Source organism: Solea solea, chromosome 14, assembly GCF_958295425.1.
Source record: "Solea solea chromosome 14, fSolSol10.1, whole genome shotgun sequence".
In the NCBI taxonomy this organism is placed as follows: domain Eukaryota; kingdom Metazoa; phylum Chordata; class Actinopteri; order Pleuronectiformes; family Soleidae; genus Solea; species Solea solea.
In genome coordinates this window covers 9225015-9252406 of record NC_081147.1, presented here as the reverse complement: position 1 = coordinate 9252406, position 27392 = coordinate 9225015, and positions in this window count along the sequence as shown.

The following is a 27392-nucleotide window of genomic DNA, read 5'->3' as shown; positions in this document are numbered from 1 at the left end:
CTTCCGCCCCAGGAGAGCTGAGAGATGGGAGGGAAAAACAGCTCGAGGTGCCTGCCCTTCACTGCTTCCAAGTAGTGAACTAGCTTAGCATAGTTAGTGGCCTAACAGCAGTTTGTTCATTATTGGTCCCTTGCTGGGTGACAACATCCAGTCAGTGTCAATTAGACAGTAGTGGTTGAACAAGTGGGACTGTGCCTGCTGGGAAGAGAGGAATCATTAGGGTGTAACACGAATGCCAGAAAGTAGAGCGGCAATATCTGAAGGTGGAGGCTATAATGAGATAGATTTTTAACTATTACAGCTTTGTTTTTGTGACAACATATGGGGTAATTTGTTGCTGTTTGTTTCACCATTCTGAACTAATGAGGGTCTTTAAATGCTCTGTGATGCATGAGCTGCATCAGCAGGTGCAAAGTACAAGAAGCCAACCAGTGACCCATTAAAGGCGACATAGAATGCTTGTATCACACATATATGTTAGTTATGGAGGTCTACTTACATATATTAACTTGTTTTCATGGGTAAAATCCTCCTAATCGCTGCAAACGAGCCGATCAAAATATCTCCTCACTGACGCTCTCGTCAGCCGCGCTGTTTCAGACCAAAACCACACCCCCAGAACGTGGACTGTGTTGTGATTGGCCAGCCAACGAGAGCTTTCCTACTGTCCTGTGATTGGCCAGGTACCTGGAAGTGACGTAATAGATAGGCCAGCTCTCAGATACACAGCTCCCCCTCTGGCACGGTGGATGCTCTGCATCTCAGCAGCTACAACGAGAGTAGTTCTTCTTCTGCGGTTGAATGTACGCAACCGGATGTTCCCGGACTAGTGCCCGCACCGGGAGGCGCTACGGTGGTGAGAGGAGTGGTGAGGATTTCTGATGACGACATCAAACTACGGAAGTGCAGATCCGCTTCGCAGAGCCCAGGAAAACAATACAACACTATTTTCTCAGCAGTGGCTGAACTGTTGTTTTGAAACTTTAGGGTTTCATAAACGAGGTAATGACGCAGATACACACACAAACGCAGCGTTAATTGGAGCTTCCAGTCTATGTGGCCTTTAATGTTCTTTATTTAAAGCGGAAATGCAATTTCACCAACTTTTCATCATGATGTTTCAGTGATTGTGCGGTGTAACAGAAAATGACTTTGTCCACAATTACTCTGCCTTTATTAGCCTTTCCAGAGACAGGAAATAAGTTGATTTTAAATAATGGTAGTATTAATTAGACACTTTGCATATGTTTTTATAACTCTGGATACATATATTTTACATTGTGATATTTGAAACTACACTGCATTTATTCAGTGTGTTATTTTGTGTGTCCAAATGCTCTGTGTTTTATTGTGTCTGTTCACCTGCCTGGGGACTGCAAATGGAAATGAGGTAGTAGCTGGTGAAAATCATGTTGCATACTGACCCTGCCTGATACAAATCAACTCAATAAACTAAACTAAACTTATTGGTTCCCTACAAGTTTTTACTATGTGATGCTCTAGGCCACAGGGGCACAGTATTTCATCGAAGACAAAGATGTCTAAGTGCCTACTTTGTTTCTAACCTGGGCATAGACACATAAGACAGAAACCATATAATTTACAATTAGGTGATTCAGATGTCCCCAAAGGACACTGGGATACATGCTATTATAGACACATAAACAGCATGAGTCTAGTTTCTACCTAGACTGAGGTCTGAAAAGAACAACAGATGATCAGTGGGTGGAAACAAGGAACAACAAATTAGCAATTATGACTTACCTGTGTTTTGCAGTTTATTTTTAAATGATGGCTTTAGAAAAGTATTATTAAAGTCATCTATGTGCACATGTCAGTAGAGAACACAGAGCATATCGCATACATATGTTTAAAGGGATAGTTCAGGTTCTTTGAAGTGTGGCTGTATGATGCATTCAAAGAAGATCTGTAAAAGAAGATATGTTCATTTGTTAGCTGTTTGATCTCACCATTAAACTGCTTTTTGCACCAAAATCCATAGATGAAATCAGCATTTTTGTTTGTAGGAACACAAGAGCTGCTGATCTATTGCTGCCATGTTAAGTAAATCAAAGGATTTCAAACACTGATATTAAAAGTTTACAGTACATATTTGAACTAGTATTTAAATAGTGATGGAGGCAGCAGTGGATTAAAAAACGGTGTGCTGCCTGTGAAGTTTGGTGTGAGGAGTTTCCTGCCGAAATAGGCTGTCTAACAGGGAGGGGAGAAAGTGGTGAACATAATCTTATAATATCGCAGACTTACACAGGTGTGGACTTTATTAGGTGAGCCTTTCGTCTAGAGGCTAAAATTAGTTTTTCCCTCTGTCCCTGTCAGCAGCAAGGTTATCAGTGAGAATGAGTATCCAAATCCCGGGCGGCTCGACAGAAACAACAGCATGTACAAGGTCAGTGTTGATAATGTGTCAATACTTTAAACAACCACACTTGGAAAAAAAACACCTTAACTATCCCTTTAATGATTTGAGGATGTATGTTAGTAGGGAAACAACAACAGCTGGATGAACAAAATGTCTGTCAGTGTTGACAGATGTTTTCCCACCGATGGCAGAAAGTGCTGCAGCAGTTCTGCCCTCCCACAGTATACAGTCTCGTCCACATCTGTTTGTCTTCAAGTGGGGTGACACTTCAGTAAGTAGGGACAGGGAGGAGAACCTTGCACAAATGATGCTGCCAGATTTTTGCAATTTGTTTGAGTACCAGCGTTATGCTTTTTAATCGCGTTAATCTAATTTTTAATCTCTAACTTTACTGTTTCTGTATACGAGTTGCTTTTTTATGAAACGGCACCATTAATAAAGGTAAAGTGGTGTAAGAAGGAGTTTGCTTACCACCGATGCAGCTCAAGTTTAGCCTATACCACGTCAATGCAAAGCACCCAGTCACGAGTGCAACCACAGCTAACGTTAGCAGCGAAGACGTTAGCAATTTAGCGAGCCATAGAGCTCTTCGCCAAACTTAACTGGAGGAGAACACCCCACATATGAGCAAGTCTGTGACTGACAGGCTACTTTATAGACTTTATTATGAGAGCTACGTCACAGAAATATGTGCGCGCAGTTTGGGGTCAGAAAACACACTCGGCCTGGAATATTTGTGGTCCTAAACTGTGGGTCACAAGTTTAATTAACCATCGTAAGGCAATCTTCAAACAAACATGAGTATCCCAGAACACCCTGGTCAGACAATACACTCATACACACATCCACATACTTGAAGCCTTAACCCCCACAGAGAATCTAATCATTATCACTCAAAACATGTAGTTCACCTCCTTTGGGTAAGAGACAACCTCCCCAAATAAGAATGCTTCTATAATGAGATTTTCCTGATGGGTCTTCAACATTGAGAGTGACCTTGTTCAGCACCTTACCCTCATTTAAGCCACAAATTCATCTGCACGATCAAAAAGGGAAGTTTTAATTAAAATGTGATTGCTAAATTGGAATACTTATCTCAGGGTTTCTCTCAGTTTCCCCTCTGAGCTCAAATTCCATTATCTTTGTCTCAGCAACTGTCAACGCATCAAGATTTCACCTCATGCGACAGCACTTTAATACTCTCTTCAGAGAGGATGCCTGCTGCTACCATGAGGAAATTAAATGCTCAAAGCATCTCTCTGTAATCCCGAAAGAGTCAAATAAACTGCACCTCTCTGTGCTTGAAGTGGTACTGTTTGTTATCACCGAACCAGAAAAATAGAAGACATTTTCCACGATGTTACCACGCTTGGCTCCATGTTGTTGCATTTGGTAAGATGTAATTTGGGTTTACGTCCAAGGCCTATTTACTGTACATCTGTCCTTTATATAACCCTAACCCTTTCATAACGGATTAATTGATTAGTAGTTGAAATGATGATGTCTTGTTTTGTCCACAAACAACAAACAGTTTGAATGATTTCTTTGTTATACAAAGCAAAGAAACCAGAAAATAGTCACATTTAACAAGCTGAAAAATCAGGGAGCTTGTTTTACTCATTAAAAAAAAAAAACACTCAAATTCTCCAATATTTGGTAATCGATTAGTAATTTCAGTCCCATAATTCAGTGTTAGAGGGGGATAATGTTAGCGATGTTCACATGATGTCCAACTTCACATGTAAAGTGTAAAGTAAACAATATGCCCAATGTAATCACAACATGTGGTGCCTACAGTACATACTGTATGCCTGTTGAGAATTTTTGGGACGATAGTAAAAGAACAATTTGGCTTTTAGTGGATAATGACGCAATTACTCAACTGTTCTGAAAATACTTTTTAACCTTCCCACTATCTCATTATCTTGATTGATGACAGATTCAATCACAGTAACATAAATAACCTTTAATAGTTCACTGTATCACAAGATATAAGCTTTAGCCTTTATAAATCAATTTAATTAAGCATTTTTACATTTTCACATACATTTTTTTTAGCATAGATACACACTGGGGTCTGTATTGTTAAATAATAGGGTCTTGTGTGACATATGTCCCAGTCAGCTGACTGCAGCTCACTGATATCTCCATTTAAATAATCCTCCCCGGGGCAGCCCATAGCCAAGCACCTGCCAGGTTAAGGGCTGGGGTACCCCTGAGCAAGGTACCCAATTCCCATTGCTAATTGTTAATTGGACAACATAAAATGACACCGGCTACAGGGAGCAACATCTAGGTTAACCCTTGTGCCTGTCCCAAGCCCAAATAAATGGGAAGGTTGCGTCAGGGAGGGCATCCAGCGTAAAATAATCTCTGCTGAATCAAATGTGTGGATTATCTGCTGTGGCGACCCCTAGAGAGAGAGCAGCCGAAAGACAAAAAAATAAATCCTCACTTTCCTTCAATTTCTTGCTACACCAATGGAGCCTTACACATTTGCCATGGGCAAAGCTTTACCGCCTCCACTCCAGCCTCCATCCTTATAGATCAGAGTCTAACAGGCCTAAAAGTTTCAAATGTTATTCAGTGTCTTGCTAAGGCTAAGGGTTTCTTGCATTGGCTAAAAACTGGTTTAATAATTATAATAACAGTGATCCTGACTGAATTATTGCATCTGAGGAAGACACTGATAAATCTGAGCATATCTCAACTTTCCTTCTCATATCACCAGTCCATCCATCTTCATTACTCAGAAGTGAGCAAAAGACGATGACCATCCAGATGATCCTCCAGAATCCATCAGATCCCCTCACCTCTCACACTTCTCCTGACGCCTGGATGTAAATCTCACCAGTAAATATTTCATCAGGGTTGTACAGAGCTTCTCCCCACTTCTCTGGTGAGGTTAATAGAATTCAGAGCATGTCTTTTCCATCAGGATACGTCTAATTAAATGGGGAGAAGGTGGCGGGGGTGGAATGTACACTTCTGCTCCCTCACCTGGTGACATACTTTCCAAAGACGATGAAGGGAAAAGACAAAGAGGAGCCTGTCTGATAACTGATGGGACAAAGGATCCAAATAGATTTAAGGATGTTTTGTCCCCGAGCAAATCGTTAAAGAAGATCGCCTCAACTAATGGCATAGAGTGGTCATTTGGACAAAAGTGTCTATCCTTTTTTCAGTGTGTCTCAACCTATTAGACAGCTGCACTGAGGTCTGTGTACAATTGATGATCCAAGAGTCGCTCATCACTTTCATCGTGGCGCTGTGAGAGAGCAGTGATTTGTGCGTGACAGTGATCTATATGCTGCAATAAAACACTGCAACATACACAGTTTTACTCCTTCTTTTGGCTTTGTATTACACATTCTACAAGTGAGGCGCCTCTGTTTTGAGTATTTCATCAACAAATGCATTAAGAGTGTATTGTTGTGCACTAAAATGACCAAAGAAATTTGTTATGGCTTAGATTGTTTTGCTTTTTTGCAGGGCAGCATATTTTCCTGCACATATTTACTTTAATTTCACCTTTACTTGTTGGATTTATTCAACAAAGAAGGACAACAATACGGGTGCTTACAATACTAAACATTACTACTGTTGCTGAGTTTTGAGTGTCTATGGCCAATTATGCATAAAGTAGGCCTTGGGTTTTGACATGAATGAGTGCATGGAATAAAAATGTGAAATCTCTAGTTAGAAAAAAAATTAATTAAGAACTCTGTGAGGTCTATGCTATTTACATTATGGTATTTTTGCATCTCAGATCTTGTACTACGTAAGAGTTTGTACAAACAAATCAGTTTATTGGAGTTATTTATTACCACATGACTTTACAGCCACCAACAGTCTTGTCTGTTAGTGATTTATTGTTGAATAACCCTAAAAATAGCAGTTGTTATTTTGAAATATTGGTGCTATAGGGTTTTGTAGTTCATTCCCAAGATAAACAGAAGGTTCTTATCAAAGGGTTGGTCATCCATTATCAAGGCTACTAGAGAGGAGGGAAATGAGAAGGGCAAAAATAAATCTTTCGGGAATAATCAAGCTGCTTTATTATAGCAGGAATAATCCAAGCGTGTCGGTTTTAATTTCCAAATTCCCCACAGCGGTGACCCAAAATTAATTGTTCCTTTTGCTACAGAAAGAGACCTCTTGAGACAGAGGAGCATAGAAAAAAGTCCTGGGTAATTACACAAGCGTAGAGCACTTTTCTATGGAGTGGGAATCTCAGTGGCCATAGAGAGAGTCGACCTGAGGCAGAGCAGGAGAGAATTAAAGTGTTGACATAAAGGAGTGCTGAGGAGACCGTCGCAAATCACGAGTGGCAGCGGCCCAGAAAAACTAAGCCTGTTTGTCACAATCAAACCCCACTCATGCATCGACATCATGTGTTGTGGAAATGTGTTGACGCTGTTATTAAACACAAATCATGAGGTCAAGAATAACTCAAGGGGTTGGCATTTTTAGATGAAAAGACATACTGCTGCTGTTTCCGGGGTTTCGATACTGTACACAATACCAGAGCTAAGTTGAATGACAAGGCTCAGGTGAACTATGTTTAGAGCTCAACCACAGAGCAGATATGAAAAACTGAATATTTTATGCAGTTGCCTGGCAGAGGTACCAAAAAGCACAATTAGCTCAATGCAGCAACTTTTCCAGGAGCAAAGCACGCACAGAATCTCAGGAGCCTTACCCAAGTTTTAACCAGAAAAAGTGGGCTCTAAATTTAGATCCTCAGCCTTCATTCCTGGTGCCAGAGTACTCAAATTTACTCTAAACAGAAGCAGAATAAAGCAACAGAAAACACTCACTACTTAAGACTCACATCCTCTGGAGGTTTCATTCTCTCTTTCCACTCATTCCATCCATCCAAAACATCAGAGTCATACCACAGTAAACAACAAGCAACAACTCATGAGTGTGTTGTTATTTCAATGCTCATGACACTGCATCACAAATAGTCCTGTTTTTTAGTGGCAGGACTCATCTGATCTTTTCTGTGTAGTGTAAATAACTGTGAATATTTTTGTTAAAAAGGGGGAACAAATGTTTCATTTTCAGGACACACAATGTTGTGTTATTATGTTGGGACAAACTAAAGGCTCAGTCATACATTTAATAGGTATTCCAAAGGGAATACTGGGAAGATTCTCATTTATCTGGGTCATTGAATCGTGACGTGCAGATTTCAACAAGTCACTCTAATCTGTAAACATCCATTTATTCATTGCCTACTGCTTCATCCTCCATATGAGGGTTGTGGGTCACTGGAGCCAGTCCCAGCTGACACACTCTAACACATTCACACCTATGGGGCAATTTAGAGAGGTTCTCTTAACCTCTGCATGTTTTTGGACTGTAGGAGGAAACCAGAGAACCCAGAGAAAACCCATGCACACACAGGAAGAACATGCAAACTCCATGCAGAAAGGCCCTAATCACTATGCTCAACTATCAACACACCCAAAAACTGGATTTAATTCATTTGTTTTTATCATTCAACTTCCGGTGACAGAAATTCTGAGGTGTGTAAAGTCCACTGCCATGTAGATCCACATTTAGCAAAAAACACACACCTGGAGCAGATTCCACTTGACTGAGATGCATACAGTCACATAATGAGATCTATGTGGAAACAAGGTGCAAGTTCCCTCTGTCTTCCCTTAACTTTAACAAAGTGCTACCAAAGTGGATGGAAAGAAAGAATTTTAATGGCAAAGTTATCCTGAATTTATTCGATTCTTCCAACATCAATACTCTCGGTAATTTCAGCCTCAGGCTGACATCAGAACATGACATGCTAAAAAAAAAAAAAAATGTAGAATCATTTATGATGAGGACAAACATTTCATTTGTTCATTAGTTCAGTCCATTAGTAAGACTAATGAACTGTTTATCCTCACCTGTTTGGGGACCACTGATCATCTTGTGGGAATGCGGTATTGCTTCTGTTGATGTTTTAATTGCCCGGTTTAAAAACATTCAGCAAGTGCATTACAGTATATCGACAACAGCAGCTGCATGTGGTCGCATTTCTTTGCAAATATGCAGGAGGAACAGTGAGTATTAAATCTAACACATAAATGTGAGAAGCAAAATGATATATTCAAATGAACTGTCCAAATGAACTCGTTACATATTCCACTTGTCTGATTAAAGGCTGATTATTTGTGATTTTTTTTTGTAATGCATGATTGGATGAATAATACATTCATGCCGCATTCAAATTAAGAAACACTCTCAGCAGCAATCATCAATAAGACAAATAACAGTAATTTTGCATGACAAGTCGTATATGATTAGAAATCACAGAGGGTTCAGCTATCTTTATTCCAAACTGCTCTTTCTACTCCCCTTTTTTGCAAAGAGACTATATGGAAACTGAACATAGTCGTCAGCTTCTCATCCTCCCTGATCCTGTAATAACATTTCCTATCACTGGAATAACAGATCACCTCCATTTCACATACGCACACACCCTACTTCATTCGATTTACTGTGCCAGTAGCTTCCACAGCCAGCTACTGTGGGACCATCAAGGAATGATTTTCTATGTTTGTGTGCGTGTGTGTGTTTGCTTTTGTGCCTCCACACACGTTTCTGCGAGCGATTTAGAGTTGGCTGGGGACTCTACGCTTACTGCCTCGAAGTATTACTCTTTTTAAGGATGCCTTCTGGAGGCTGTAATGCACTATTGATTTGTTTAGCTAATATAATTCTTCTCCTTTCTCATCTTTCTTATTTTGAGATGACGCCGTGTGCCACACCTGGGAACAACCAAAACCACTTCGACAAATACATGAAGCACGAGTGAAAATCAACATAATAAGAGTCTGCTAGGTGCTGGTAACTCAGGTATCAAGGCACAACATGACCTTAATGTCAAATGACCTTAGTCTCCAGTGAGCTGAAGAGGGGGAGGTGGTGCTACAAGATCACCTATCATGCCTTAGCCTGGGGCTACACATATAACTCGAAACAATCTGTAGTCATTTAGAAATGCAAAAGAGTGCATGGCGATATCTCACCCACCACAGTCAACCCCTGCTCCCTGCAGTGATGAAATGTAGGAAAGATGTTTGAGAGACTGTGTTAATAGCTCACAAATGTCTGTCTCAAAACCTTAAAATGAAATTACATCAGCTGGTGGACAGAATTCTGATGTTATCAGGTCGGACACAGTTCGAGAGAATATCCCCTACTCAATAATCCTAAAAATAATAAATTAGTAGCAGTGACACACCATTGTGTCATCCATGATGACTCATTACTACCCATATCTCCCTTTGCATCTGCATTAAGGTGGGGGAGCAAAGAGATGCTGCCACATCTAAACCACTACAACACTATCGAGATAATCTGATTTCACTAAATGTATACAGTCAGGGTTCCAATGAAATGAACACCAACCATCAGTAAAGTCGTATAGCTCTGTGAGCGGTCACAATTAGAAATGCACAATATGACAAAGACATGTATAAGGAAAGATTACTCTATATTACTGTATATTTCAAAATAAATGTCAGAGGTCAAATTAAAGGCATCGCAAAGTTATGCAGAAGGTCACAGAGGGCAATTGTTACCACAATCAATAGTGTGACATAAATTCCAAAAAAACACAGAGCACAAAGTTGTATAAACTCCAGTTGCTCCAAATTTATGGGTGGTCTCAAATTGCTTGGCTACACAGGACTGCTTAGGGTCCTCAAACATCAATATTGACGTGGGTGAATGACATTTGCATCACGTAGACCATAGTGGAGCTTTGCAGACTCACAGAAAGTATGAATCAGCATTTATTAGAATTTTGATATTTGATGATTTTAAATTGTTTCCTCCCCCAGAATTGTGACATATCTTCTAGTTTCTGAAAGTATTACAAGTTCCTGTTTTCTGGTTGTTTAAATTTGGCCCTTCATTTTACATTTTTCTTCCAGCATTAGCTCAGCGATCATCTGCGCTCTCAACATCTTGACCAAGAAAAATGTGAAGTGAAAGCTGACATAAAAACGTCTCATTCATATCACAGTGTCATAAGTCATCAGCATCACGCTGAGGACTTCCTCACCAGCTGCAGCTCACATGAACCTGAGAGGATAATGTGAGGCGGAGTGTCATTGCAGAGCTTTCAAGGAGGCCTGTTTGAGGTGTGAGGGGTTGAGGGGAAGTGAAGAGGGTATCAGGTGGATGAGAGCCCAGTGGAAGAAGCCCTGAGTGTGGAGTGACCCGCTGACCTTCATTAACGTGTCTCAGAGAGCTATGCCAGACAGTGTGATTTGGGGGAGGTGGTTCGTAAGACGGTGACAAATTGCACAGAGGAACAGAGATAAGCTGTTATTAGAGCTGTTAGAATCAAAAGTGGGGAAAGAGAAAAGAGTGAGAGAAGAAAAATGAAGATTAAACGCCAACCAAAAAAAAGCAAAGAGAGAAAAAGTGACAGTGACATGTCTATGTTTATGGCACAGTATACAAAAGAAATAATGAGTCTCTGTTCCCTACTGTCTCTCTCTCTCTATCTCTGTGTGTGTGTGTGTGTGTGTGTTCTAGCTATTACGCATGTTGTGGGGACCTAGATCTGTTTACAAAGTCAAAATTAAATTTAATTATTACATTTTAAGGAGGACATGTTGTGTGGTTTAGGATGAGTTCGGGTCAGGTCAGTAGTAATTATGGTTAAGGTTAGAGTAAGTCTACTTGGAAATGAACGCAAGACAAAGTCCTCTGAGAGTATGGAAACCAGACTCTGTGTATGTGTGTGTGTGTGTAGAGGTGTACTCCCAGGAGGTGGGGGGCAGGAATCAAACTTCATTACATCCTCATGCAGTGAGGCCTTTGGCAGAAAAACAATCAATACAGCTACAACACAAAAAAAACAAAAAAAAACAGACAAAAATGATTCTCTCCCAAAATCACACTGCATTGTGAAACTAAAATCTTGGTGATAATTGCAGCAGCTACTGTTTTTACACTTTGAATCATGTCAGCTGTTTTGTTTATATTTCACTGATCATTGTGTGGTGGGTTTCAGGTTCTGTATAAATGTTGTCAATTATTGTGTCATATGACATATAACACAAACCAGGAGGTGAACCATCAGTGAATAAGTGGACTGTATGTTACTCATGATGCTTTGTTTTTACTACTTCAATCCACATGTATTGGAGCCATAAGTTTCTTGTTGTTTCTTTTCTTTTTTTCAGTCGACTAAGGCAGAGGGATATTTATCTCCGAGTCTGGTTCTGTCCTAGATTTCTTCCTGTTAAAATGTTGTTTATTCTCTTTCCACTGATGCCAAGTGCTTGCCTCAGTATTTGCTTTGTTTTCCCATCTTTATATTGTGGGGTCTTGACATGGCTATGAAAGTGCCTTTAGATGATGTATGTTGGGATTTGGCATTATACAAATAAATGTGATTAGATTTTGATGAAAAGCAAGGCTGAGTCTCACAGTGTGGCACCCAGCCTTTTAAATGAGGACTTGATCAGCCAATGAGAAACTAGCTTCAAAGGCTTCATACCCCCAATTTAACTAACGGATGCAATGACATGAGAAGGGATTTAAACTAGTGTTTTAAACACAACTGCAGTATATGCAGGTAGAGCTGGATGAAAACAGATGAAAACAGAGTTTATTGTATGAGGGCACTGCAGTCTGACATTGTGGGAAATTTCTCCTCTATTAAAAAATGTCAACAACCTGACGAGTAAAGCTGAATACCCACATATGGCTTGACTGGCAGAGTACACAGGAAGTAGATAGAGGTTGTTGCCATTGGTGACGGATCTCACTCAGTCGGGGGTGATTTCCATGCACAGTGACAAGTGAACAGGCAAAAGCAAAAATCTCTGAAAATGACTTGCACTTGGAGAAAATAAGTACTATTCTAAGACTGTCAATGAACGATATGGTATGAGACTCATGGACCTGTGGTGCATGTGCAACTCTTTGGGAGCCACTTGGCGTAGAGCCACTATGCCCTCAGGCTCTGAAGATTCTGAGGGCATAAAGAAAACTTTTCTGCCTAGTTCAAAGCAATAAATCTTCCAAGAACTATATTTAGTAAACACTAGGCGTTGTTCATCACACATCTCTATGGTGAATCATTGGTGTGCATCATCATGTATGCCATTGAGGGAAAACCTTTTTCCACAGTGTGTGAACTGAGACTGGGGGGTAAAAGTTCACCTGTCAGCATGACACACACACAGTTTAATTGGACCACTGTCCTTGTCTCAGTATACAAGCACTGTCTTGTACACTAGTTGAGGTACCTAAGCTAAACTAGGTGGTGATATCCCCCAGCTTGTTAGTATTAGCTGTTTTCAAGTTGACCTAAGAAGTCACAACTGGGTATTGATTAAAAATATTACAACATTTTTTTTTTTTTTTTTTCAATACCAATATTAGCAGTTTTAAGCTTTAGATATTCTCGACATGGGGCTAGGTAAATTGGACACTCTAAATTGTCTATATATATGGCCCTGTGATGGACTAGCAATCTGTCCAGGGTGTATACTGTCTATCGCCCTGTCAGCTGAGATTGACACAGTATCCCCCCCCGCCCCACGACCCTTTGAGGAATAAGCTCCATCTCTGGTCGTAACCTTCGAGCACCGTTAGATCTCAGTCAAACAACATACTGCATGCCTTATGGCAGTCATGTCAAAGTCAAATACACGGGGGGCCAAAATAAAAAAAAATGGTACAAGTGGAGGGCCGGGCTGGTTCAATGTTTATTAAAACTCGCAATTATTGCACATATTGAACCAATACCAATAACACAGCCTATATTGCACTTAACATTAATCATTAAATTAAATTAAATTAAGCAAAACATAAATAAAGTCAGTTGCAATATTTTCTCAAGGCTCTTTCAGTAACAAATTGAAAACGTTTTTTCTTCTTCTTTATTTAACAGGTAAACAGCAAAATGTAATTTTCCTTCAAAGCTCAATGGCAAGATAAATGCAAAAATGAAACAGCATGCATTAAAAACAAATCAGTGTGCTGCTCTGATCCTCACCAATGTCTGTCTTTTATAATAAAATTAGAAAAGTTAGTGCAAACTTGAAAAAGTGCAAAACAGTTGCATTAATTTCTTAGGCAAGATTTGTCTTTCTGTGCGTCTGTGTGTTTCATTGATGTTTCATAGTGCCTTCTTAAGTTATATTCTTTCATAACAGACGCGCTGTCTCCACACACAAGACACACAGGCTTTCCTTTTACTTCGGTGAACATGTATTCTGCCTCCCACCTGTCTTGAAACCCCGTTTTCAGCTTCTACCTTTCTTTTTGCCGTTTTGGGGGAGAGGGAGATGAAAATTGACGGCGACGTTTAGTCCTCCACTGTCACTGTGCTGCTGCTCATGAAGAGAAGACGCGGGATCGCGCTCGCTTGCGGGCACTCGGTACGCGCCAATGCACTCGCAGTGCATCTTGGGATTTGTAGTATTATGGTGCTGCGGGCACGTAATACTGCGGGCCAGTTTTAATAGTAATTAAATATCATCCCGCGGGCCAGAGACAACTCATCCACGGGCCGGATCCGGCCCGCGGGCCTTGACTCTGACATATGTGCCTTATGGGCTCAGTGACCACAAAAGTATTGAAGTTCATTACTCAGCCCTAGTCAAAGACTAAAGCTGGGGACACACTACACAACCTTCACATTACATTCATTACTGATTTTGAAAAGACTTGCAGTACACTATCTAACAGACTGGTTTCAGCAGATTCTCAGCAGATTTCCAGATGACTGAAAGACTGGGGATCACACATTTAACCACTGCGTCTGATGAGGGATCACACACTTTGATTTTGTCAAACAAACTGAAGCCAACTGAACATCAAACGCTCACAAGAGCCTCCATGTCTACGAGAGCGACAGTTTTAAGGGTAAACAAACATCACATCTTTATTTTGATATTCCTAAGTCTTTACCCCTCACACACTAACAGATTTCTGTACCACCTATAGCCATGCCGACTGTCCCCAACGAGTGCTGACCGGTGTAGACTCTGCCCAACTGTGAATTGTGGGTAAAATCGGGTCCATAGTTTAAACTGGCAGTTAGTTGGTCAAATGCCATTATGAGTTTACTTGATGTGACAGGTTGTGTTCCCTCCTTGCCACTATATGGCACTATGCCAACGCACAGAGCATATTGATTGAGGGACGGTGCAATGCGTCCTTATATACAGAGGTGCAGAAACACCTGCCCCCCCCTCCCTCCAGTGACTGTGGCCTATTCGGCGTGACCGGCGTGGGTGTTGGCGAGGCTGTTGTGGGTGCACAATCCTCGCCGTTCAGGTAACACACTTTGCCAGTCTGCCATTGTTCATTGTGCATAAAATGGCCGTTTGGTGACGCGATCCCCGCTTTTTATAGCGCGACCGGCTGCTGGGGCCGTGGGGGACGCATCGCTCCGCCAGAAGCCCTTCCTGGGTGCGCTTGCCCACTGCTTTCAGTAGCTTCTAAATTATTGGTATATAGGTCCTCTGTCACTCAGTTGCCAGCTGACTATTTTTTTGGTGTGTTTTGGTGTAGCTGGGTGATTGGCCTGCGGCAAGAATAGTTATTCCTCCGTTTCTCTGGGGCGTCACTGTAGAGTGGTATGTATAAGCTTATTTTTCTAAAGATGTTGATTGTAATTGTATGTATTCGAGCACTAAATTATGTGTGCTGTTCTTGTAGAGGCCGTGATAAATTGTTAGCCCATATTCAGCCACTGTGCCCTGGATCTGCTGCTGTTTTGGCTCTGTTTAATTTGTGGATGCTCCGGACTCGCCGTCACGACTTCAGCTCGTGTGATATTTAGCCTTTACTGTGGCTGTTAATGAACATGTCCCGCCCTGAGTGAACGTGAATAGTGATAAGGCTGATTTCTTAAGGGGCATCAATTTTTGTTGTTGTTCTACATGTGTTTTACTTACTTCATTACTTAGGTGCTGTGGCCCAGAGACGGCAGTCCAGTCCTTGGTGGTTCCCCCTTTTCTTTACTCCTGATTTGTCCCTGCCGTCTGGTAAGCTCCAGCCCTTTCCCTTGACTTTTATTCCTGCTTGCTGCTAATTTATGTGGTTAGTATTATTATTATGGGTAACTGGTGTGTGGGAACCTTTGTTAATTACTTATTTTTGTTAAATAAATTATTTTCTTAATTTCAGACCGTTTCTTGCCCCTGTGGTATTGTTGAACCTGTGTGTCCCAGTAATGATGATTAAAAGTTAGAAGTGTATAATTTCCTGCGGGTGAAACTATCGCAGGTGGCAGTAACACTAACCTCCTTGCTCATGCCACATTCGAAATCCATGAACTTTAAAATATTTAATTCTTTGAGCTGGCAGTACCGGCCTGGACTTGGCTATGTTTTTCTCACTGCAGACTTCTACAAGAAAACAAAGGGGGACTTTCAGGACAAGTCTCTGGCTGAGCCCAAGTGTTCCTGACGAATGGAAGTTCACAAACATTTTCCATCCAATCTAAATTTGAGAGGATCTTCCATAAAGATAAGGATAAAGTTACACAGCTGCAGAAGTTGTGGAGACTTACCCAAGACAACTTGAAGCCGTAACTGCTAACAGGCAGGTAGGAAGTTGAAGCTAATTTGAAGCTAAATAGCCTTAAACTTGTCGTTATGATGTTAAGACTGATTACAAAGTGCAATGTCAATTGAAGAATTACACCATCCATGTGTATTTCTGCCCCTATAAGCCTTAGTGTCACTGCATTACTCTCTTGGCTACTGGTTGGGGTTTCCCTGGGGAATCTAGAATTATTAGAAATACAACACAAAGGAGGTGTGTCGGCAGAAAATAGTTTGCTCTGATATCTATCATGTTTGTCACCAATGGGTGCTTATTATGACACAATACAACACTGGCTCTGGGGAAAAGTACCTATGTTCTTACCTGCTTCTTACTACTGCTGCATCTTTACAACAGTAACCAAGCAGGAAGCACTGGGGGTACCTACGTTGTATGTTGTCCCTTTAAAGGTCTGAACACTTTTATAAATTGAAAAAACATTTAAAAAAAACGTAACATTAAATCAACAACACCATCAAAAGTTCTGCAAGCGAGAGGATCAGCATATTCTCTGAAGCTGCGATTTATGCACACAGGGATCTCGATGAGAGTCAAAGGGACACGAGTTGAGATTGTGCCAGTACCAATCACAAGCACTCCGATGGAGCCTTGCCCATAGCTTTGGTTTGCACTCAGTCTTCCTGCCAACCCCCAGAACTCTGATCAGAGCCTTTGAGCAGAGAAACAAAGAGATGTCTTCCACCGATTACGGGTGTACAGTTTTTCTATCCATACCAAATTCTCATCTGACTCAGCTTCCTTTGGGCATTGACTCGAACAAGGCAGTCTCTTTTCATTATTCACAGGAAGCTTACTCTCTTGACTTTGATCCAGTGTTTGAAGTTTTTACTATTTAATACATGCCATGCAAGTGGTAAAGCATTCTGACAAACAACCCCGTTTAGAAAATAATGCATGCAATACACTTATTTTCACCTCTTCACCACCACTGATCTGTCAACAGTCAGCATATCATGTTAAGTATCTCTCCACATTAAGAAATCATGAACCATCTGCCTGCTCAGCTGATGCTGTACATGATATGAGGGATACCTCTCATGTTATGTTTAATTAATGAAGCTTGCTAAGGAATCACACCATACCACGGAATAACTGTATGCAAATGTTTCTTGTTTCTGTGAAATGGGAACTTAAGGACTGTTGTGAGAAGCAGGTTTGTGCAAACTGGCTCGTACTTGAACTGAACATTTGAAGTGGCTGGACAGAAACGATGTCCAAAAAGCAGAGAAGGTGTAATGTTGAGATATTACATGATGATGCAACGGAAAGACGAAAAACCTACGAGGGTCTGTTATTTTTCCTCCAAGAAACCAGAGAAATTGGCCCAAACTAATTAAAACAAACACATTTGATGAAGCTCACTGAATTTTATTACTTGAAAAAAGGAAGTAAACATGGGTTTTAGTATTTGGAGCTGTGCTCATTGGTCCTACTGGTTTATATGTAACTGAATAACTGACTCACAGAATATCTGGCAAAAATATTGGCCTAGTAATTTGCTTCATTATGAAACTGTGGTGTGAATAATTAGTCTATAGGGCCTAGATAATTATGAGGAAAAGCTATTCTCACTCAAAGTAGACCTGTGATTAAATAAGACTCAATGTACAGTCGTTTGCAAGCGTTGGGTAAACAATGACTGCACAATCGCAGATACCACCTGCTGTGCCACTTTTACATTGAATGCTGTGAGTTGGATTATGTATTGCATAATCAGCACACATCACTGCTCTCTAACTGTATTAGTGATTATACTCCTCAGAAACTGCACTGTAGCCTATTGAAACCTGAAAAGACACAACCTCTATGTGCACATTGACTGTCTTTTACATATGTCTGTAAAAAACGCAAGCATTAACCCGTGGGAACAGCTGCTTCCCAGGGATAACTTAACACCAACTCAGTGCAACATGTGTATATATATATATATATATATATATATATATATTAAGTGACTTTATAGACTTTTTTTTCGACCGACTTTCTGTCATAAACCTAAATACTTTACGAGAAAGAAATGCACAATTCTGCTGCAAGAATGAGGTCCATCTAACTGTATATACTGCAGGCGGAGAGTTGCGTCACAGACAAGAACAAGCTGTAGATGTGCATCGACTGTGTGTGGAAAAATCACTGATAGGTTTTGTTTTCTCCTCCGTTTATTTTATGATTCAACACATTTTTCACCCTGGTGTGTAAAATCTCTAAAGACAGGACGTGTCCTTGTGATATCTAGCGTCTTTTCAGACTGACGTTAGTTACTTTCCATTGACAGTAGTTGGAAAAACTGTCAAACAATCTCCAAACACAAGACAATGAATGAATAAGCTGGGAATATGACGTCACCGTTTTCCTAAAGTAGCGTATTCTTGGTCTGCACGGAAACGTGGCTGGCGTTTTGAGATTGTCCCACTCTGGGAGGCATTTTCAAAAAATACCGTTTCAGGTCCTAAAACGCTGTCCCCGTGTGCACGGAAAGCCTCTCCAACTAAAAAAGTATGCGTATTCACCTAAACCCGTTCCTGTGTGTACGCCCCCCCAGTCGTCCTCCCACAAGTTTCCAACATTTGCAATCAAACATGCACCTGGATTACGTCTGCTTAAGAAGCAGAGCATTTTCACCATGAATCAGACTGCAGCTTTCACCCACAATTTTCATACATAAAAAAAACAGAATACATAATCAGTCACTTTTCATGCATCTCCACCAATGTTTCTGAGTGAAACTCCCACTTTGCCTTCTACATGAATGCATACTTATGAGCCGCAAAAGTGCAATTTGCCTGTCTGAGCCACAGTTTTAATGACGTGTCGTCTTTTTGTACATGCTATGCCATGTTTTTTAGGGCAAACATTGCAGCAGATTAAAATCGTAAATGAGCGCAAACCCAGGTTAGAATGTTCTAAATAGGTTAGAGATAAGTACCTTTACAAAAATACATATATAACTGTTCCACTCGGTGGAAACATGGTTTAAGAATCTATGATGAACCTAGGAGATCTCTGGTTCTGGCACATTCAAATTTTAATATCAAAACTGATTAGAGTGCCTTCTTTTAATGAGTTGAACACAAAAGGTCAAGATGCACAAAGGGCCCATGGTGATGACCATCTTACCATGGTTACAACCATATAGAGTACCATGAGGACTCCAAATAACACTTACATGAAAAAGTCTATATAGGAAGACGTAGAATCTCATAGGTGTGTGTGTGTGTCTGTGTGTGTAGGTCATATTATATACAATGTCAAGCATTTTTTTTAGTTCTTCCTCTAAAGAAAGATGAATACAAAACTTTGAGGGCAACTGCAATGAACAAGTTCAAGGAAACAACTCCCCCCCCCCAGATAGCCTCAGTACATACAGAGAATACACTGACAGGCAAACACATTTCTTTCCCACTACACACACACACACACACACACACAGACAAACCCTCACTCACACACATCAAGTTAATGTAGACTGCAATGAGCCTCTCAGGAAAGAAATAGTCAGCTTGGCGAGAAGCGATTAAAGCTCCCTTTGGTCGCCATGGTGTTACCAATGATTGATGTGATTAATAAAGCTGTTGTCATGGCGCCCTCTATGCTTCTGAATGTAGGCCAATAGAAACTGATACAGTCTCTCAAGACACTCATGTATCTAACCACTGTGATTTATCTTTGCACAGCTGTGGGAAAAACTGGACTCGTCACATTATTATTTTACACACCGTGTAACCATCGTGAGATCGAGCTGGGATGTTGAGCCACAATGCAAACACTGATGCATCTCATATATTGAGTCAAGCAATGTAGTTATTCAGTTAATTCACTGGAATCATGCCATTCATTTGTAGTGCTTCAGCCTGTGGGTGCAAGAATTTCCCCATGACACCAAATCACTGTTCTTCACTTTTTTTCTACACGTCTAACAAGCCAGAAAGTTAAAAAAGAAAAAAAGAAAAAGGAAAGAAAGAAAAAACCCCACTTTAAAATAAGTGCTTCACTTTAGTTTCCACTGAGGCGTGTCTGAGTGCAAGAAATAGGCTAATTGGTTTGGTCAGGATTCCTGTTAAGGCATGCACTAATTTTCACTATGCTTTTGTTGAGTACTACAGAAAGTTGCAAGACAAAAAGACAAAGTCCCATCATCAGGACTTTCAGAAGATACACTATATGGACAAAAGAAGTATTGAATTCAAGAGTTTCAATCAGGCTGTGGGATAGGCCCCTTATCTCAAATGAAGGTCAATCTTAACGCTTCAGCATACCAAGACAATGTTATGCTTCCAGCTTTGTGGCAACAGATCGTGCTCCAGTGCACATACGAGGACTATAAAGACATGGTTTGACGAGCTTTGTGTGGAAGAACTGGACTGTCCTGCAGAGCCCTGACCTCAACCCCATCGAGCACCTTTGGGATGAACTGGAACAGAGATTGTGAGCCAGGTCTTCTCCTCCAACATCAGTGCCTGACCTCATAAAAGCTCTACAGAATGAATGGAAACACAATATTGAGGAAAGTGATAGCTGCAAAAGGGGGTAGTACTGTATATGTATTTGACTACGTTATTACAGACCCTGTTGATGAAATGGTCAAGCATCCAAATACTTCAAATCAGACAAATGCACTGTGCCAGTACACATTTACCATATTTGAACAGACAATATAAAGTATGTACCACTTTTGGTCTCCACTTGAGGGGAACGTCTGCTTTTTGGCTGCGAGGTGAATTCCTCTGTTCACTCCTTACCACCTTTCCTACATGTTTGAGCTGGGCAGTAAGTGCACAGTTTGAGTATTTCACGATATCATCTGGCTGCTGCATTTGGAAACAAAAGAGAGAGTAATTGAGAAGAGTAAAGTTGCTGGTGGTAAAACAGAAACAATGATCCGAAAGACTAAAAAGTTCCCTCGAGGTGACAGAAACTGCAGAGAGGCAGATTTCACAGTCATCTTGAACAGTTCGAACAGCAATACATTTTTGAACATCCAAAAATAAACAACGTCCTTCTGGAAAAGCTCAAAATTTACTGGAGCTGCTTTGCCAGAGGAGAGTTATTGTACATTTACTGAACAGTTTAATGCACAGGTTTAAAGCAAACGTCCTCAAGGTGTCTACAAGACAAAGATTTCCTTTGGTACATGACCCAACATAGAAAGACAATATGTTAGAACACATTAAACATGGGAAGGGCAAGATAAGAGTGGCACATCTTCTCATTTAACTTTAACTTTCTTCATATGTAACCACTCTTTTAACCTATGCTGGCCTAGGCTCATTGATGAATATCTATTATTAATGTTTTACCATTTTTTGAAGATATTATCATCTTATCTTGGCATAAAATGCACAATGGGATCGCCAGAGAGATTTCTGCAAACGACCAATATGTTGAATTTGAACTTTTTTATGCTGTGAATACGTTGAATGCGAGTAACCAACCTGTGATTGGGTTTAGGCACAAGAAGCACGTGCTTAGATTTAGGAAAATGTCAAAAGTTTTTAGTGTTGCAACATCCTTTCCATGACAAATCTTCCATTTGGTCTCAAATTTTATATCCACTGCTTGGTGGACATCTCACCATATACGTCACACCATGTCACTCATTGTCCAAATGAGAATTTTACCACAATGTTTTTGAACTACGTCATTTTAGAGATGTTGATAAGTGTGTATTCAACCACTCACTAGCCAGCATGTCTATGGACACCACAAGGATTATATTCAGGCTGCCAATCTGTGGGTTTGTAAGTGGTTTTCATGGTGGCCCTACCTGTGTTTCCTGGGCTTTCCATGTGGGGCCCATGTTACTGAAACCATATGGGACCTGCATAATTTGCCCAATCCAAGCCTGTTCCACAAACATGGGTGGAGCCACCATGGAGACCATGGACAAACCTGCTTGGGGCCCCATGTTGTCAGCCCAAATATAACCCTTAAGGACCCATATTGACATGCTGGCTGGGTTGATCCTGTAGACTTGGTGGACTTCAGAAATGCTTGTATGTAACGTGAGGGGGTTGGCCAAAGGTAACATTGCCCATGATTGGCAGTAAATTAAAAACTGGACTACACAGCATGCTGTTGTGTAAGTTTGCTCCATTCAAATGTCACTGTGGTTCTGTGTAAGGAGTTCTTACTCCTGGAATTTAACCTGGAAGTTTTACTTTTAATTCAACTCTGTATAGATTGATCGGCCATCAGGGTCATTTTTCTTCCCTCATACCTCCGCGCTGGTTTACATGACGTATTGATTGCAATACTGCTACACCACTCTGAAACCTCTGAGGGACTTCAGTTGCAGTTATTGTTTAATGGAGAAAATGATACAACCCTTTAATTAAAAACAGTCCAAGAACAAATAGAAAGTCTTCCTTGAGTGAGCAGGGGCGAAATGGAAGGATTTTTAATTTGGATGATATGTTCTTTGACATTTCAGAAAGTGGGCACTCTTTGTTTTCCTCAGGTGCATTTGAGGCAACTGACAAAACCTTATCTTCCTTCACATTTTCAAGCATCTCATTGTTGAATTGGTATTACATTTTGTGTTGATTGACACAACAGCACCAATCCGAGTTGAGATAATGTCATTATATTTCATAAATGGTGTCACGCGCTGTAATTTAGTAGCAAATTACCCGGAGGTCAGCTCACACCTGGTGGAGCTGAATTGCAGAGAGAGTGACAGGATCATTTTAGTTCTGGTTTCAGCCGCTTAAACAATGACAACCATGCTCTGGTTTTGACCCTGAGAGCTGGATTGTTTTGGATTCACTGAGCCAAGAGCATTTTCCTGTAATTAATCTGTAAGTTTATGTAAGTTTAATTATCGTGTGCTTTATAAACAACGGTTTATATCACTGCAACGTGAAGGTTGCATTCAGCTTTTATTCATCTTAGCCTCCTTCTGTACACTTTCTACAATTCATTAGGGTTTCATTATTTTTTTTGTATCGCGCACCATACAAACAGGCTCGTCTTTCATGGACAAATTAATTTGAAATCACACTTGAGATGACTGTGTGACATGTTGGACTGGGAAATGAACAAAGCTGTGCTGTTGTATTGCTACAGACAGTGGGTGGATATGATGTGTCTTTCTCACGCCTCCAAAAGTCCCAGAACCAAATGAAAAATATCCTCTACAAAACGTGCAAAGTCTCAACAAGATATAATCAGACCTGCACAAAAAAACCAAAACGGCATTCATTTGCCATGTGAGTAGTTCAAATGACATTGATGGTAAGAGGAGATGTTTTCATTGTGTTACTATGGCAATGATATCTCACCATGGGGCTCGACAGAAATAGCGGAGCTGTGCAATTGTGACACAAACTGTAGCAGACGTGGGGAGGGAGTGGGAAGCTCGAGGTCCACCTGTGTGTGAATTTAGGCCACTGGGTGATAAGGCAGGATATTCTCAGCGTGCCCCTCCTCCTACCAGTGCTAGGAAGCAGTCCTTACCATCAGTGATTATTACAGGCGGCGTGATATGCTCTGCTCCCCTGTTCTGACATGTTAATATTACATGAAACTCTTAGAGATGACAATGAGCCTGGGGCGAGAGGGAGACGTGGAGATTTTTTCCCCCTCTGCAGGATTTGTCTATTTCTTTTTACCTCTCTATCTATTGCAGTTACTCTGAATAACCAATGGCTTCATTATCAAGTCATGGGAAAACATAAATTAGCATATCATTAATTTGATGTTGGTGTTTACATTTCATATCCTCTTTTGTTGCTGTGCACTGATTATTGCAGTGCAACACTTTGGTACAGTGATTCCCAAATGGTGTGCTGCGGCACACTGGTGTGCCAGGGGATTTTCTGACAACCATAGAAATATCATTCTGTGAACAAGATGCTGTTTGTGAATAAAGACATCACCATCCAACCTGACATCAGTCCTGCCTTAATGGAAATTGATTATTGTGACCGTTCACTGAGCATGTTAACAATTTTCCTCATGTGCACGTGCACAAGCAAAGTGCTTCATATTTCCAAGAATTGAGCTGTTATATTTAAAGGTTTAATGCTTGAACAAGGGAAAGTTTAAAACGGTTAAAAATGTAGTTCTGTGTTCCAGCTTTTTACAGATTTAACTACAGGTATGCCTTGAGATATTGGTGTGGACTTGCGTAAAATAATAATAATAAAAAAGGTTGACAACCACCAAATCAAATGTTTAACCAAAGAACATTTAACCTGGATGCCATTTTGCAGATTGAAGAAAGAAAGAAGAAAAGCTATAATCTGTAAGTGTTTTGTTCCCCGGGAGGAAATGAGAGACTATTTGTCACAAAAAGAGACCGTTTTACTGTCACATAAAGCAGAGTTTTTCAGACTGTGAGGCGAGTTGAAGGTGGGATGCAGCGTTCGAGACCTGAGGCAAAAAATACTTGGTGGGGTGAGAGCGACAGCGCCACAGTAAAAACAACAAAGATATTAAAAGTTCTTATCGTGTGGTCCATTCATGGAGGAAACACTTAATTCTTTATTTTCTGTGAAACTTAAATTTCCCAAGGAGAAATAAGTCCATAGATGCAGACAGAAATCATGGATGCTGCATTTGTGAATCAAAGTAATCCTGAGATAATGGTCTTTAAATCCATATAGTATAGTGCAATCACTAGTTAATCAATATTTTTCCAGTTGCCAAGTTGCAAAGTCTTGATTTGCCCCAGTGTGGGGAGAACACCTCAAAATACAGATTTAGACAAATCCAACTGCTGCATAACTTCATTTTATTTATATCATTTATCATTGTTTTTTTTCAAACCACCTCTTTCTCTCTTCTTGCTGGTGTTTCCCCTGCATAATCTCCCCAATCTCCACCACCATCCTCTCTTTACTCCCTTAGTTCCTCTCCCTCCAAGGACACACGCACCAAGTCATTATTGTCTTCCTGCTGGCATAAATTTAGCATATCTATACACAACAAACACACCCTCAAACGCTCACTTGGCCGAGGGCATGTATTTGATTAAGTCAAGCGGAGCTGAATTGATGGCCTTTTCTCCCTCGCAGCCTCTTTCATAAGACTGCAGGTGCATTGTGAAACATGCCATTTTCACCACAACGTCCACCTGCAATTCTCTGCACCTCCGATGCAGCCCCACAAACAGTTAGAGGGTTGAGCAGAAGGCATCAGGGAGGTGGCTTATGACAACTAAACAAAAGCACTAGTGTTTAGTGAAAGAGGTTGTACCGTACATTAGGCTGCTACTGCTGCTGCTGCTGCTGCTGCTGCAGCGGCCTGCCACTGAGCTGAAGTAACCATGGCAACAGGCTGCTGGGAGACAGTGGAGCGAGAGTCAGCAGACTGGAGTTAGTGGGCCTTCAGCTTTTGAACACCAAGAGAGATTAGCTCAGAGCAAAACACTAAACGTCACACACTGCAGCTCTGTGACGGGTATTGATGTTAGAGGAAAGCACACACTTTTCTTTTTCCTTTTTTTTTGAGGGGCAAAGATCCAAAAAAAATAGTTCAAAACACGGATGCAAGTGCATCCTCTTAAACCCTGCGCTCACGGCAGTATATGAAATGTAAAAATTATGCACAAAGCACTGAGTAGCTGACAGCATGAATAGCAAAGCAATGAAGATAAAGTACCCTGTGATATGCCAGCAATCAGTATAAATTGCATGACTTGCCAGCAGCGGATCAATCTCGGAGATTAATTATATTGTTAGGAGATGTTAAACTTGTTGCCGTGATGTCAGTAGCAGATTGGTGATAGAAAACAATGAGTGCACTGGAGATACAAGGAGGAGAGTAGTGCTTATGTAACAAACCAAGGGCAAGACATGAGAAGATGAGCTGCAGAGGGAAGAGGCAGAAGAGTGAGAGGACTGGAAGAACAAGGAGAAATAAATCAATGTGAAGAAATCTAGACAGGAGGTAGGAGAAAGACAGGAGATGAAGACAGATATGGGAGATGTACAGAAGTAAAAACAAGCCATAGACCGCCTCACATCTAATCTTCAGAGAGCTTTTAGCCCAGCTTCAGAGGTCAGGGATAAAAAATTACGAGATCTTCTAAACAGAAGCGCACGGCAGCATTGACAGGATGTTAAGGTGGTAAATAATGGAGCAGAGATTATTTACTGAAGAGTTGTGTTGTGAAATAAATATGTGGAATCATCAGAGGAGCCTTTTTTTACTCTCCTCCTTAATCCTCCTACTCAAGTAGGACAAGAGACGCACTCCGCTATCTCACTCTCACATGCTCACTTCATGCTATTTCCCCTATAGGAATAAACTTGAAATGTGTCCATATGAATGGGGCTAAATCTGGGAACAGGTGAACAGCTAGAATTAATATAGTTATTATTGGATTATTTTTTACACTGAAAGAGCCTAAATATGGCCTTCCTTCCTTCTTGTCCTTAACTTAAACTGCCGTCAGTAACAAAATGCAGCACCATCCTAACATAGGTAACGTAGTTTGGGCGATGCAGTGTGTCATGTTATTCCTAAATGCTTGAACTGCTCGCCTTAGTGATGTTCATTTAAAGCTCAAGCGCAGAACCTCTATCGCCCCCTGTGGACTGCTGCTGTTTACAACCTTAGTCCAACTGTCCGCAGCCAATCCCACTTTACTGGCACTTTGTAACCGTTGTTACAAGACGCGTTCCTCACCCGCTGCATATTTTGCGTTACTCTGCAAAGAAAGTAATATCTTAACCCCCCACAATCAACTGTATGTGGCCGATCACTTAATGTTATGAGCCATGAATAATGTTAATGAAAACATGGCCTGTGACCTCCTCTTCATTTAAACACAGTGCGTTGACAGAATATAATACAAAATATATTTGATATTAACAATAAGACATTCAGTTGCAATTACTGAATTATTAAATGTATTCAACATTAAATTAAAGCTTGTTTGGTGTTTTAATTACATTTGTCCACATTATTATGTATTTACTTTTAGATTTATTTCTCTGTTTTTGATATTAATAGACTTATTTTGCATCATTAATGCTTTTACATGTCAAGACAAGCACTTTTACTCACTTTTTGTTCTGTGAAATATCATCATGAATGGAATATTGTGTAATAATTTAAGCTCATATTGCCCCCATGCTCAACTGTACTGTACCTTTTTGCTTTTTTTACTCTCGACCGGCCCCCTCTTGACCAGACTAGATGCTCATTGGCCCCCAGGACAGTTGAGTTGGAATGACCCAGCGGTGGTTGTCAGTGCTGGGTCGCATATACTGCAAAGAAACAGGGACAATTAAAGACTCTTTAGAATCTGTTAATAAACAAGGCAAATAAAACAGGGCAGAACGTTTCAGAGATGGAGAGATCTGAAACAAGTGTCTCTTGTCTGTTCTCATTTAATGCGATTAGTATTTTAACACCCTGCAGATTACACTCAAGTCACAACCATTTC